We start from the raw sequence: 15,039 nt of genomic DNA, 5'->3' as shown, positions 1-15,039 counted from the left end.
AAGGATGTCTGAAAGAAAGGCACTTTCAAAGCATAAATATTAATCTAGTATCTTGGCCTCGGCTTGCTGAAACTGGTGATGTGTTCAATTACTAAGTCTCTTAAAAGGAACATGAAAAAAATTCAATAAGCATGAAATAAATTTATCCTTGATGTCTTGTATGTTGCCACATCTTAGCGCCCAACGGTTACACCCCAGATCTCCATCAGCATGTGTCCTCCTGCGATAGAGTGGACAGAAATTAAAAGATACTCTTTTTACAGACAGTGGAATAGCTGGCTCTCCCTGGCAGGAGGTACATAATATAATTTGCCTAGAAAGTGACTGTGTACTAGCTCAACATGGTAGTAGAAGGAAGCAGGCTTGAACCAGTTGGAAATGTATAGTGGGCAAGCTCAGTTCCTGGCCCAAGTTCCATCCATTCTCTTTATCCTGTGGTAGCTCCATGCTCTCAACTCAGCAAGATTGGGATTCCCTGCTTCAATGAGTGATAATGCCAAATTCTGGCAGGGTGCTTTTCTTTTCCTGTCATCATGTAACCACAGGTCCAGAGAGAGAGGAGCTCTTTTGAAATTGTTGCACGTTTTATATTATGTTCTTTTCACAAAAGCCCAATTTATAAGAAATATAACAGAATGATTAAATAGATGCATGGGTTTTGGAGACAGGACAAACTAGTTTCAAATCCTGTTCCCACCCCGTGAGACATTGGACAAGTAACAAGTTCTCAAATCTTAAATTTTTTCTTTTGTAAAATCAGTGTAATGATCTTGACTTCATAGGATTTTGGTAAAGATTAAATAAAATGCCATTGATTCAAGTCATGTAGCATAATACCTAATATGTAGAATATCCTCAACAAGCATAGGTATGGCTATTATACTTAAATACTTGAAGCATTAAAACATATTCCTAGAGTATTGGCCTCAGCTTACACATATATGAGAGAGCTATATTCCAATTTCTGAAGTTAGGACCCAGGCATTAGTTATTTCTACAAGCTCTCTAGCTGATGCTAATTTGGAGACAGAGTTGAGAACTATAGCTCTGGAGCAAGAGTGGTATTAAAAACACTTAGGTGCCCTACAGGCATCCCCCGATTAGAAAGAAAATGTGATTAATCAGGAAGAATCTTGGCAGTAAACAGCCAGCATAGCCATGCAGTAGGCCAACCAAATATCAACCAACACTCTGGCATGAAAACATGTTCCTTGGTCAGATAAGTTTGGGAAATGCTTCTTTTTAAAGATTCTGCAGGACTATGACAGGCTCTAAAAGGTCATGCAATTAAGAACAAAGACCAGTTTACAAATTTCCAAATGAATGGGCGCATGGAATGTTTTTGTTAAATCAAGTAGCATCTCATGAGACACATTTAGTGGAAATGCTGAGGGAAAGGGAAACATCCCAATCTGAAAAGGTTTTGATTGTGATCAGTGCTTGGATTTTGATTCTATTGACTTATTTATTTCTCTGTATACCCTTAGCACTTCTGACTCTTACTGGAAATTGTAAAGTCTTAGGTAGAATTCTAAGATGGTCCCTAAGAGTCCCACCCCTGGTGTACATGTTGCATATAATCCTCTTGAGTGTGAGCAGAACCTATGAATATAATGAGGCATGACTTCCATGATTGTTATGTTGTAGGGCAAGAGGGAAAATATCTAAGGTGGGCCTGGCCTAATCAGTTGAACTCTTTAAAAAAGAGGGTTTTTTCCAGGCTAGTTGCAGAGGAGGAAGTCAAGGGTATGTTCTTCTGGTGGCTTGGAATTCCACAACAGCAAAGTTGTGAACTGACTATAGAAAAGATTGGTCCCTGGGAGCTGAGAGCAATTCCTAGGCAATAGCCAGCAAGAAAACAGGGACCTCAGTCCTATAATACAAGGAACTGAACTCTGCCAATAACTTGAATGAACTCAAGGAAGAGGACTGCAAGCTTCAAATAATACACAGCCCTGGTTTGCAATATCTTAATTGTCCCATCGAAAAATATATCAGTGGACTGGATATAGAACAAAGGACACTGGTTTGCAATATCAGAAATACTCGTTCCCCTTTAGGGAAAGGGGATATAACTAGGCTTGAGATGAATGGGAAAACATGATATCATTAGATCTTGTGAAGATAGGGTAGCATTCAGAAAAAGCAAGCAATCTGTGAAGCTCCATAAGATTAACTTGTAAATGCATGATTATTCTTTATATTTGAAAGCAAAAAGTTATATTTTAAGCAGAATATTGAGGGGGTAAGAGCAAAATGAGAGAATAATGAGAGGCAGCTTGCTAGAGTGAGGAAACCATTAGAAAAAAAAAGAATTTTGAGATTCTCTTTCCAGCTTTGCTACTAAATAGTCATAAAATAGTTGCTCAGTGACTCAGCTAATGCAATTATTCAGTCCTTCAGTTATAATTTATTGAGCATATTCTGTGCATCAGCAGTTCTGCAGTTAGAGATACAGTGATGAACAAGTATGCACAGTCCCTGCCCTCAAGGACTTTGCAATACAGTGTAGTGACAGGGATTTAGCCAATTAACGTACAGTGCAATTTCAGATGGTGAAGAGTTCCCCAGAGAAAAACAGGTTCTAGTGAAGAGAGAATGAGTTGGGGGATGGGAGTCAGCAATGGCGTCCTTAAGGACGGCATCCAAGTTTGGAGCTGAGACTTGAATTGAGACTGGTTGATGGATAGGATGTGAGGCTGAGAGGGAAAAACAAGAGTCATGAATGGCCTCGGGATTTTTGGCCTGAGCAATTGAGTGCACGCTCATGACAGTTTTTTGACTGGAGACACTGTGGGAGGAGCAGGTTTGGAGAATGTAAGAGTTCATTCTGGGACAGATTATGTGTGTCTTGCCTGTGATCAAAGAGGAGATGTGGAGGAGGCCGTTGTATTTGAGGCTAGAGCTCTGTCGCTGCCGTACAATGCATGTGTTGAATTGGGTCATTGGTGGGACCCTTCCGATTCCAATACTCTGTGACTCTACAAACTGGAAATCAAAGCAACTTTCAATGGGGATGAACAAAAATATTCTCTTAGAAAAGAGACAAAGATAATTGGCCAAGATGGGAGGACAAACTAATTAAAATGGACTAAGACCAGAAGAGTTCCTATCTGATAACGTACACCTTTGGTTTCCATGAAGGCTAAAACAACAGTTTTCAAAGTGAATGCTTGGTAGGAAATTTCTTATTATCAAATGACATTAAAGATAATGATCTCCTGCTCATGAATGGCTTTTCCAAGTGCTTTAATTTGTATAGAGTGTTTGTTAAATGAACTCTTCCCAAGACAGCTCTGTATCCCAGGAGTAAGTAGTTCCACAAATATATAACTATTAGATATGTTTTGTGCAGTTCTTCAACATTTTCATGGAAATCACAACCTGAATTTATCTCTGAATATGACATCTTCCCATTAGAAACCCCGAGGCAGCCTGGGTACATTAATAATTCATAAAATGCCACTATTTTCCATTTTTAAAATGAAGCAGGAAGGTGACAAAATAAAAAACAACAATTTCCATTTTAAAGTTTGGATAAAGTATATCTCAGTATATCGGTGACCAAGAAATTAACAGGTATGGGTGATGTGAATGATGCTCCCAAGTGAATAGACTTATATTTCTGCCTTCTATAGTTTCCATGGCTACAGTCCCATCTGAATTGCACTAGTCACACATAGTGCCAAGAAAGAACAAAAGGAAATGGAAGAGTAAATGGCATCAGAATGTCACAAAAAAGGAAAAGTGATCACAGATTATTTTTTAAAGGAACACAATTTCTCACGTCAAGCACTCTCTGCTTTAGAGTCTATCTCCTTCAGTAGGAAATATTTCTAGTTGGGTCTGGAATTTTTTTATGGAATTGATAAATAAATTTGTTCTATGTTAAGAAAAACCAATCAGTTTATTGGTGGTTATGTGGTAATTAGGGCATTCAGAACATTCTGACATATTCACAGAAATGCAAACTTAGAGTGTCCAAAAGGGAAAAAATGTTATACCCCAATGTTTGGGTTTTTTTAAAATTCAAGTTGTTTTATTGTATCAGAGTTATTAATATAGCTGGGCTGCTGGCTTTTATTAAAAATATGTAATAAATGGTACTCTTTTAAGTATCAGGATAGGCTCTTCTGCCTATTTACAATAACTGCCTTTCTAAAAAATTAAATAAAAATGAAATAAAAGTTGGGGATGGTTCCCAAACAAAACTTGCCATTTTCTGAGAGTGCAGACACAGAAATATAAGAATCAACCTGATCCCCAAGGCGAGGCCAAGAGTCCCCTGTAGATGGTTCTAAGTTGGTAATTATTTGATTAAATGCAGTGTCCCCTACAAACTACAAACTTTATGAGCAAGTCTGCCTAGATGTGCCCCTCATTAAATTCTTGACATCTCACACAGTGAACTAAGATACTTGATGAATTATTGAATGAGTAAACGAATGAATGAAGGTAAATGGTAGCCCCACAATCACTTTACCTCCCTTACACCTTCACTGTTCTTAGTGAAGCCACCAAAATAAAAGTAGCAGTAATGAAAGACATAACCGATTTGAGATAATCAAGTAAAATAAACACTCCCTACACATCAATGTCAATTAGGGTTACATATTTTTTAAACACAAAAATTAAAGCATGGAACTTGCAGCAATGATTGCTGGCTAAGATTTGGTAAAGGTGTGTGTCACGTGGGTTAAACCAAGCTAATCACAATGACTGGTTGAGCGTATTGGTTAGCATGGAAGATGTGTTTCTTTTGGCAACATCTCTGGCCTTCTTGAGAGTTTGATTCCCACATAAATCTACCATTTACGTTAGTGATGCTTCCAATATTTTTAACTTTAAAGGAAACTTGAAATCACAGTGTTCTCAGTCATGAAGATACCTATTTCACATTTTACAGATGCTAAAGGAGGTTAAAGTGACACTTTCATGTTTGATAGCTTTGCATTAAGTTGTTCTTTTATTTTTTTTTATTTTTTATTTTTTTTGCAGTACGTGGCCCCCTCACTGTTGTGGCCTCTCCCGTTGCGGAGCACAGGCTCCGGACGCACAGGCTCAGCGGCCATGACTCACGGGCCCAGCTGCTCCGTGGCATGTGGGATCTTCCCGGACCAGGGCACGAACCCGTGCCCCCTGCATCGGCAGGCAGACTCTCAACCACTGTGCCACCAGGGAAGCCCGCATTAAGATGTTCTTGACACAGATTTTCTTAAACTCGTGCAGTCTGAATTTGTCTTCATTAACGTTCTCCAGCTCCCCTTCCTGTCCTCTCTTAGCTCACATATCTCTCCTTTCTCTCCCTCCTCCTTTCTTTCCATTTCCTCTCAGTCCTAGGTCTCCCAGTCTTAAAGAAAGCAAATCTGGTAAATCATGCGTGCATAAATATGTGCATTTCAAATTGGAACTCTAAACAATGAAAATGGGAAATACAAGTTCATAGGCCAGCCTGATAGTAAAATTTCCTCATTTGCAAACTGTTAGGGGGTGGATTTAGGCCTTCTTTGCATGTCTGAAATCGTATTTCATAGTAGAAAACTCTGCTAGTCACTAGAATAAATCAAAAGTTTGGTTGGCTTGATTTCAACTCCTCCTGGACTGACACTTTTCTACCCTTAGCCTATCAGGGAGGGTGAGGATTCTATTTACTAAGGGCAGGTTCAGTCTGGAAGGTAGAATCCCTTTGACTTTATAAGGGCTCCTCAAGGTCATTAAAACTCTGTCTTGATGGTATTGGCCATTAATTCTGCAGCTCTGTGTAAAGTGAGAGAGTTGAGCAGCTCCAGCACGCTTCCCCTGCGTCACTCTTGCAACGTGTTTCCTGCTCACCTTGGCCTCTGCGGGAACCCGGCGAAGCATTTGGCAACTCTCCATCCTTGTGGATGCAGATGTCTCGTAACAACTTCCCCCCCTCCTCCCACCCAGTGAGCAGAGGTGCACAGATGACCTCTGATTTTCCCACAGGAGTTTAGGTACATATGGACTGAATATGGCACAGGCTTTAACTCATTTTCCATGAATTCTACAGGTCTAAAATAAGAAGTAAAAGGGCACTTTTCTGACCATTGTTTAACAATTACATGCATTGGAAACAATACAAAATAATTAGTTATGCCCCTTGATCAGTGCTTTGCACAGTTCCTGACACTTAAAAGCCACTCAGTAAATATCTGTTGAGTGAATGAATCTCTAAGATCGGGACTTCTGAGATTTGAAAAGTGTGGTGACAGGAAGGAGAGAGAAAAGGGGATCATAGAATACTGGAATGCCAAACAAAGCAAGATGGATTTAAGAGGTAAATAAGGTATACTTTCTTAATGGTACCCCACCAAATATTTGAGGGCTCATCTGCCTGTAAAACAGCATTTATTGGACAAAAACTACCTTATGGAAACATCCGACGCAGACTATCTTTTTTTTTTTTTTACAACTTTATTGGAGTATAATGGCTTCACAATGGTGTATTAGTTTCTGCTTTATAACAAAGTGAATCAGTTATACATATAGACGCAGACTATCTTATAAGAACTTTATAATTTAAGTAAAAAGAGAAAATTAACCAAATGAAGTAACTAAAGGTAAACTACATTCTAAAAGCGTGGTTCTGAATGTGAAAGCTGGAGGAGTGTAGGAACATTGACAAAAGACACGCTGATGGGAAACACACACCTATAATGAAAAGTAATTCACTGAACTGCCATTAGAAACACACTTGACTTACACAGACTCAACTGCACAGGCTAGAAGAAAATTGGTTTTGAAATAAGGAAATAATGTAAATACTGTGGGGCATTCAGTTGACCATTCCACCCAATGAACACAGGAGGGACGGCCATCACCTGCAGAGGGTCTCATTCCCTCTTGCTTCCTAGGGAGAGCCCCCCTCTTCCTTTAATGGAATTTCACTGTTTATAACCTTCCTATGGTTGATTTAAAGGAATTTCCAAGGGTAGTTTAAATATATAGAATTATCACACAGTCCCCAAACTTACTTATACTATTTAGGCTATTCTCATACTCTAAACACTGCATTTTCTCCTTTTGAATCAACTCACTGTCCAAAGAAATAAATAAAAAGAAAGTGATTGGTATAGAAATTTGTTGATGGTTATTTCATGATTGGTTCTTTCATTCCTTCATATTCAAGTAACAATCCAACACCTATCAAGTTTCTAGTTCTGCAAACTTCGAGTGTGTGTCTGGATTTGTTTTATGTTGATACTAGAATAAGAATTTTTTGTGGATGCTTATTCTAAAAAAATATCTAACATATTTTATGTAATAACATAATAAAGGAATTTTTTCTTCCGTATGTTTAACATTGAGACTTAATATTCAGAAAACCAGAGAGACATACTTTTTAGCCTCATTAGAGACAATACCTGGGATACTGAGAGGTAGAGATAAGTTTCAGTATCTCCTTGTTGAAAGTCTGACTGTATTTCTAGCTAAGTTTGGGAAGGTATTTTATTTATTTTCACAGTAAATGGTGCACCATAGTTGAAATACACAGAAGAGAAAGTTTTCTTTGCTTTGAAGCATGTGGCGGTGTTGACTGGCAGGGTTTACAAGTCACAGGAGACACATCACTGTCTTGCACGAGCGTTTCCCTACCTCTCATCCCTCCAATGGGAACTCAACACATACTGCTGCTGGCTCATGTTTGGAAGCCACACATGGAAAATCTGAGAGAGAGACAACCCATTTCCATTTCTGGAACTATCCATAGACTCTCCCGTCTCTCTTAAGAACATCTGAAAACAGCATTTAGCTACATTTAATTAAGTCCAATGTCTCAGAATGCTTGATAATATTAAGGCTGAAATGCTGTCAAGTTTTGTTTGCTTGTTTGTTTTTGGTAAATAATCTTTTGCACATATTATTGTAAAGACAGCTCTGAGACTTTTCCTTCTTCAGGAATCCTGAGACTTAACTGACTTCTTCAGGCTGAACAGATATACAGTTGAAGTATATTTGTTCAAGTATAAATTTTTGTTGAAGTATAAATTTGTTCACAATTTAGTGAGAGGAGTTGCAAGAAAAAAAGTGATGTATTAGAATTCTGTGCTGAGATATTCTGTAAAACTTCACTGTTATTCTTACTGAGAATAGCATCATTTTTCCCATGCCTAAAAAGGGAAGCAAAACATTTCCTTGCAGATTTTATATTAGAACATAAAATGACAGTTTATATTTTCAAACAATGAGATGATTCAAAAATAAAAAGCAAATTTGTTTTCACAAAATGCATCATAATTTCAAGAGGCTTGTTCCTACTCTGTGCAGAAAAGGAGATGATGTGATTGCTGAACCTGCAATTATTTAGATCAAATCCTTCCACAAATCAAAATACATGCTTCAAAAAATAAATTTTAATGATTTTTCCATAAAGTCATAAAAGCTAAACAGTGTACTATGCATGAGGCTAGCCATTCTTACGGCAAAGTAACTTCAATTCTAGGGGTAAACGTGTGACATAAAAATACTTCTTTCAGAGAAAAGGACTTATCAAAAAATGAAACACATACCCACACCAGCATACTGTTAATTTTAAGGTCCAAAAGTGATATAAAACCAAAATTGATAGTGGGAAGATGGGCCTTAAAAAGCTTTTATTATAAAAAATTTGCATGCCTGCTAAATCAGAACTAAATATACAGTCTTAGTGCATAAATTTTCTGAAAGGGTTTTGTGACATCCCTTACTTTTCATAGCTTTGATTAGATTTCCAAGATTTACTGTGGTTGTGAAGAAATTTTATTAGATTTAAAGAAGACTCAGTTCACCTAAATGAACAAGTTTATGAGTAATAAGAAAAATAAAATTTGTTCCCTCTTCACTAAAGGATGGGGTGGGAGGAAGGGAAGTGGGGAGAGGTTGGGAGACTGGGTATTATTTCTTTTCTTCTGAAACAGGATCAACATTTTGAAATTAAGACAAAAAAGAAAAAAATGTGAGCCTGAGTTCTGGCAACCAGACAGCATTTATAATCTACTGCAACAGATTTCTGCTAAGAACATCTGCCCTAAACTAGCATTCGACTAAGATTGATTGTCACTCTTCCGAAAGGAATTCCTGTTTCCCTTACACACACACACACACACACACACACACACACACACACACACACACACAGAGCTTATCTGGCAATTTTGAGCCAACCCAGAGAAATCTGGGAAACTAAAGAGTGAAATCCCAACCCACCCTTGTCACTCACCATCTTCCTTTGCAGAAAGGAAATGTACTTTAGGTTTCATTGAAATTATAAACAATGCTATGCTTGCAGCTGTGTTTCAAAAGTCTGATGTCAACAGTACTAAATACATGTTCATCTTGGGCAAAACATCAAAAACATACAGAACCAGATTATACGATTCTATTGAAAACAGCCCACAGAAAATATCTCTATTCCCTTTGTTGCTGTGTCACATGTGTTTATCATTAGTTATTGCCAACATATTTATTTATTAGTAATTAACCATCTCTGCCTTGCAAAATAAGATTTCAGGAGCCAAAACTTTTAATCTGAACACAATTTCATAATTTTATTTGATCTTCAGCATCACGCATTACTGTCATTCCAACTACAATACTAAATAAAGTTTTGTGAAGTCTATACTCTGCTAAGAAAAAAGAAAAAGAAATACCAATAAGAAAAATAGTTTTATTCATTCCCAAGGCATCCAAGCAAGGGGGAGGCCGACTGCCTGGAGGAGAGGAGGAGAGGAGCTGGCGGTGTATATAAATGTATATATGTATATACCTAGATACGTGTATATAACCCTAATAGTATTAATTAATGAAAATTCCAAGGGACAGAAAATAGGAAATCTTCCAATATTTGAAAATTCAGAAGTCTAGTTATGAATATTGTGTTTGTGGATTTCAATCATTCCTACTTACTCTTGATATGGTAACCTTGCTTAAAAATAGATGTGAAGATAGTTTAGCAGGCAGTCGAGAATTTCTTCCAAATATAATGTGTCAAAAATATACACATATAAAAGAGACTTCCCTGGTGGCACAGTGGTTAAGAATCCGCCTGCCAATGCAGGGGAGACGGGTTCGAGCCCTGGTCCGGGAAGATCCCACGTGCCTCAGAGCAACTAAGCCCGTGCACCACAACTACTGAGCCTGCGCTCTAGAGCCCGAGAGCCACAACTATTGAAGCCTGCACACCTAGAGCCCATGCTCTGCAACAAGAGAAGCCACTGCAATGAGAAGCCTGCACACCGCAATGAAGAGTAGCTCTTGCTCGCCACAACTAGAGAAAGCCCTCGCACAGCAACGAAGACCCAACTCAGCCAAAACTAACTAAATAAATTTTTAAAAAAAGAGAGCACAAAACTGATTCAAATAATTTTGGTTAAAATTAAATTGTAAGAGTTTATTATTTAGTCGTCTGTGTAATATATAACTCTAAGAGAAGATGGTCTGTAATTTAAAAAAAAAGATTTTTAAAAAGATTAAAATGGTTTTGTTGAAACTTTAAAATATATTTAGAATGCAGTTAAAAGTAAAAGTGTCATCCTCAAGGTGCAAAATGGCCTTAAAACATAATTCACTTCAGAGAATTAAACATGTCTCATCATAGCTCATTATAGCTTATTAAACATGTCTCATTATGTGCATTGTTATTTTATTTAACTAATTCTTTCAGGTAAAATACAAAATGTTAACATTTAGGAGAATTATAATATTTGCTATATTACACCTATCATAACCCCCCCACCAAAAGGTAGTGGTAACTTAAAAGTCCACAAGTTTTGTCATTTTACACAATTTTTTTTTCTTTCTTTCTTTTTTTTTTTTTTTTTTGCGGTACGTGGGCCTCTCACTGTTGTGGCCTCTCCCGCTGCGGAGCACAGGCTCCGGATGCGCAGGCTCAGTGGCCATGGCTCACGGGCCCAGCCGCTCCACGGCATGTGGGATCCTCCCGGACCGGGGCGCGAACCCGCGTCCCCTGCATCGGCAGGCGGACTCCCAACCACTGCGCCACCAGGGAAGCCCATTTTACACAATTTTTAAATGCTCTGCCATATAACTTTCAAGGCTTTGGAATATCAAATAAAATGTTTATTGAACTAGACAGACCCTAGGTTTTTTGAAATTTTTAAGGACAAATATGTTTTAGCTTTTTTTCAAACTATTCTGTGGAATTGCGTGGCCCACAGAGTTGAAAACAAATGTAAATCACTTCTCTAACTGTGCACATGGCCCAATGAGCCTGATCTTAAATGGCTTCTGAAAAAAATGAGAGATTGCAGAAACAATAGGTAATAAGCTAAGGAACAATGTAAATTAAAATCATTCAAAATATTATTAGGCAAGATGAACAAATTGGAAGAGAGTCAATTAACAATTCTTCTTTTGTTCTCATGTTCCCTTGAACGATATCAGGATGATTTTTCAAATTACTAGTTTATATTACTTGTTAAATGGGGACAGTTCATTTGAGAAATGGAAGCAAAATAAACTTTTATGTTGCTTTTTTTAGTGATAAGAAAATAAAGTAGGTGGAATTGCTGAAAATACTTTGAGGCTCCAGATGCTGGTATTGGAACAATTCATTTAATTTTCCTGGGTCAGGTTATATAATAAAATAGAGGGAAACAAGGCTTGATCAAATGCTTTCTAGGACTGTTCCAAGTTTGTAAAGGACAAGAACATATAATAAAAAGTAAAATAGATAGACATGTATAATAAAAATGATTTTGAAAATAACTGGTTGAATATTTTTCTGATTCTTGACCAGCTATTTATTTATATTTGATCTCAAATGTTTATTGCTAAAAAGAATTAATGTTTTGCCATTAGAAGTTAAGGTGGAAACTTATACCAGGCCATTGAAATTAATTCTCATTCTTGGTATCAGCTAAGCAACTTGTCTACTAGTCTATATGATTACTCTTTCATTCCATTAAAATAATTATCTGGAAAAGTTTTAAATATCATAATCATTGTAGTATACTCTTGAAATGAAGCAGCAAATGACAAGGTTGTATTATCAAGATGTTTTTCCCCTTCAATGGCACTTCCTGTTTTCTGTGGCCTGATAGCCCCTATCCTGCCCTCCTCTTTCTCTTAAGAAAAACTTCCAGATGGCTTCAAGATGGAGGAAATGCCCAGTGAGAATGCAGCCTTTATTTCATTGCATCAGTGGTAGAGCTGAGGATCATAAACAGGTGCTGTGTTATAGTATCTGAAAGGGCCCAAGTTTTAAAAACAGAAACCAACTCTAAAAATGACATTTATGAAAAACTATTAGGTTGCTAAAGGATTTCTTGGGGCTGAAGAATTGGTTAGGAGCTACACTTTAGAAACCGTGCCCAAAACATATTACACAATTGCCCCCGTGGGGACTTCCTTGGAGGTGCAGTGGTTAAGACTCTGCACCCCCAATGCAGGGGGCACAGGTTCGATCCCTGGTCAGGGAACTAAGATCTCATATGTTGCATGGCCAAAATAAAATTAAATTAAAATTAAAAAAGAATTGCCCAGTAGATATTCCCAACTTTTTTCTCCAATTCCATTGCCCTCAATCATTGGATACATTTGCTGTATCACTTGCAATGTCATCTCCGGAACCTAGAGGTATCGGCCACCATGTACACTAGAACACATCCCGCAGAACTTCTGCTTCCTAGTGCCTCTAACTTTCTTTTCAAAGATTGGCTTGGGTTTGTTTGTTTATGGGAACTGAAACTGTAATTAGTCAAATCCATTTCACCTGTCTTCACTAATCAAGGTTGTTTTAAGACTTGCATGTCCTCCAAGCCGCGGGGAGCCTAAACAAGACATTTGCCTGAGTTATTTTCCAGGAACTTGGAGTTAGCTATGTCTTATTTGAGCTGAACTGGTTAAGACTGGATAGGACCACCAACCCTCCAACTGGGCATGTGCACGTGTCCTCTCCGTGACCTTCTGAACTTGACAGGGACCTGTAGATTAGTTACACATACCAAGAAGGATGATTATCACACCTTTCCCCAATCACCTTTCCCCACGCCCCCCATGCTCCCCACGCCTCAGACTGCCCTGCAGTTTTACTCCTTAGTCCATAAATACCCGCAGCCCCTCGCCTCCAGGGAGGTGAACTGGAGATTTGTTCTCTCGTCTCCTCCTTTGGCTGCCTTGCGAATAAACCCTCTCTTTTTTCTTTATTGCAAACCTTGGCGTCTCAGCATTTTGGCTGTTACCTTTTGGCAAAATGAACCTGGCTGGGGAACAAGCTTTCTAAAAGGGCATCTTAACCAAATAAATTAAATTTTTTGTCACAGTTTTCAATAGATTTTACTTTATATAATACTATATTCAAGCATGGACAGCTCAACTGAAGTCATTTATGATTAAGTCCCACCCTCTACTATCTTCTGTTAGTTTAGCTTTGTTTTCTATCTATAAAAAGTTCGAAATCAGGGGCAGCCACAAGACAGAGCTTGAGGGTAAGGAATTCATCTTACTAGCTAATTTCACAGATCTTTACTAAATGCAGTGATCTCTCTAACTTATAAGTTCTAATTTTCCTCCTCTGCTTTCCCTTCCTAATGGATAAAGAATATGTGGCACATATATACAATGGAATATTACTTGGCCATAAAAAGAAATGAAATTGAGTTATTTGTAGTAAGGTGGATGGAACTAGAGTCTGTCATACAGAGTGAAGTAAGTCAGAAAGAGAAAAACAAATACCGTATGCTAACACATATATATGGAATCTAAGAAAAAAAAAGGTCATGAAGAACCTAGGGGTAAGACGGGAATAAAGACACAGACCTACTAGAGAATGGACTTGAGGATATGCGGAGGGGGAAGGGTAAGCTGTGACAAAGCAAGAGAGTGGCATGTACATATATACACTACCAAACGTAAAATAGATGGCTAGTGGGAAGCAGCCGCATAGCACAGGGAGATCAGCTCGGTGCTTTGTGACCACCTAGAGGGGTGGGATAGGGAGGGTGGGAGGGAGGGAGATGCAACAGGGAAGAGATATGGGAACATATGTATATGTATAACTGATTCACTTTGTTATAAAGCAGAAACTAACACACCATTGTAAAGCAATTATACTCCAATAAAGATGTTAAATAAAAAAAGAAGAGGTGGAACCCATCTTGCTTTTTCCCAATCACCTTTCTCCACGTCCCTGACGCCCCCCCGCCCCCCCAATGCCTCAAACCGCCCTGCGGCTTTACTCATTCTATAAATACCCCCAGCTCCTCTCCTCCGGGCAGGCGGTTTGTTCTCCCTCCCCCTTGCTTGGATGCCTTGGGAATGAATAAAACTTCTCTTTGCTGAAACCTCAGTGTCTCAGTGTTTTGGCTGCTGCCGTGGAGCAAAACAAACCTGGTTCAAAAGAGAACCTGGATTACGTGCCTTCTCACCAGTTTCAAGAAGAAACGGATATTGTATTTTACGACTTCTATAGCGACGGGCAACGGCTCACAGAGATTTTAAAGAGCAAGCAGGGATTCTGCTTTCTTATCACGAATGACTAGACGCTCCAAGGGGTTCTCCTGTTGCAACAACTAGGTTGTGGACGCGATAGACTCTGCGATGATTGCTGTCTCACAGTATATGAGAGAGGTCGCCAGGAAATTCTCCCCTGTCAGGAAACAAGGGACAACCTAATGTGAATGGAACACAGAGCAGCTGAAGACTGCTCCTGGTGTTAGGAAATAAGACTTTTGGAGGAAGTGAGCCTGAGGTGGAACATCTAGGAGCCAAAGACGGGGCTGGGGGTCAGGGGGCTTAAAGCTAATGATGATCCAGATTTTCCAATAATCATAATAAATATACCTAAAATGACCAATTAGAGACACATACATAAATAAAACATGTATAAACATAGCATATATATAAACATAAAACTATCAAATAAAAGATTACCAGATAGGATGATTTTTAATCCAGTTGTAGGTTTATAGAAAATATTACTAAAGGATAAGGAAACTAATGGGACAAAGTATAAAGAGTGAAAAGCTAAATCAGGCAAATAATAACCAAAAGTAAGCTGGAGTAGCTATACTATTCATA

Source organism: Mesoplodon mirus (genome assembly GCF_964341445.2).
Source record: "Mesoplodon mirus genome assembly, chromosome: 5".
Lineage (NCBI taxonomy): Eukaryota > Metazoa > Chordata > Mammalia > Artiodactyla > Ziphiidae > Mesoplodon > Mesoplodon mirus.
Note: the sequence above shows the minus strand (reverse complement) of the source record.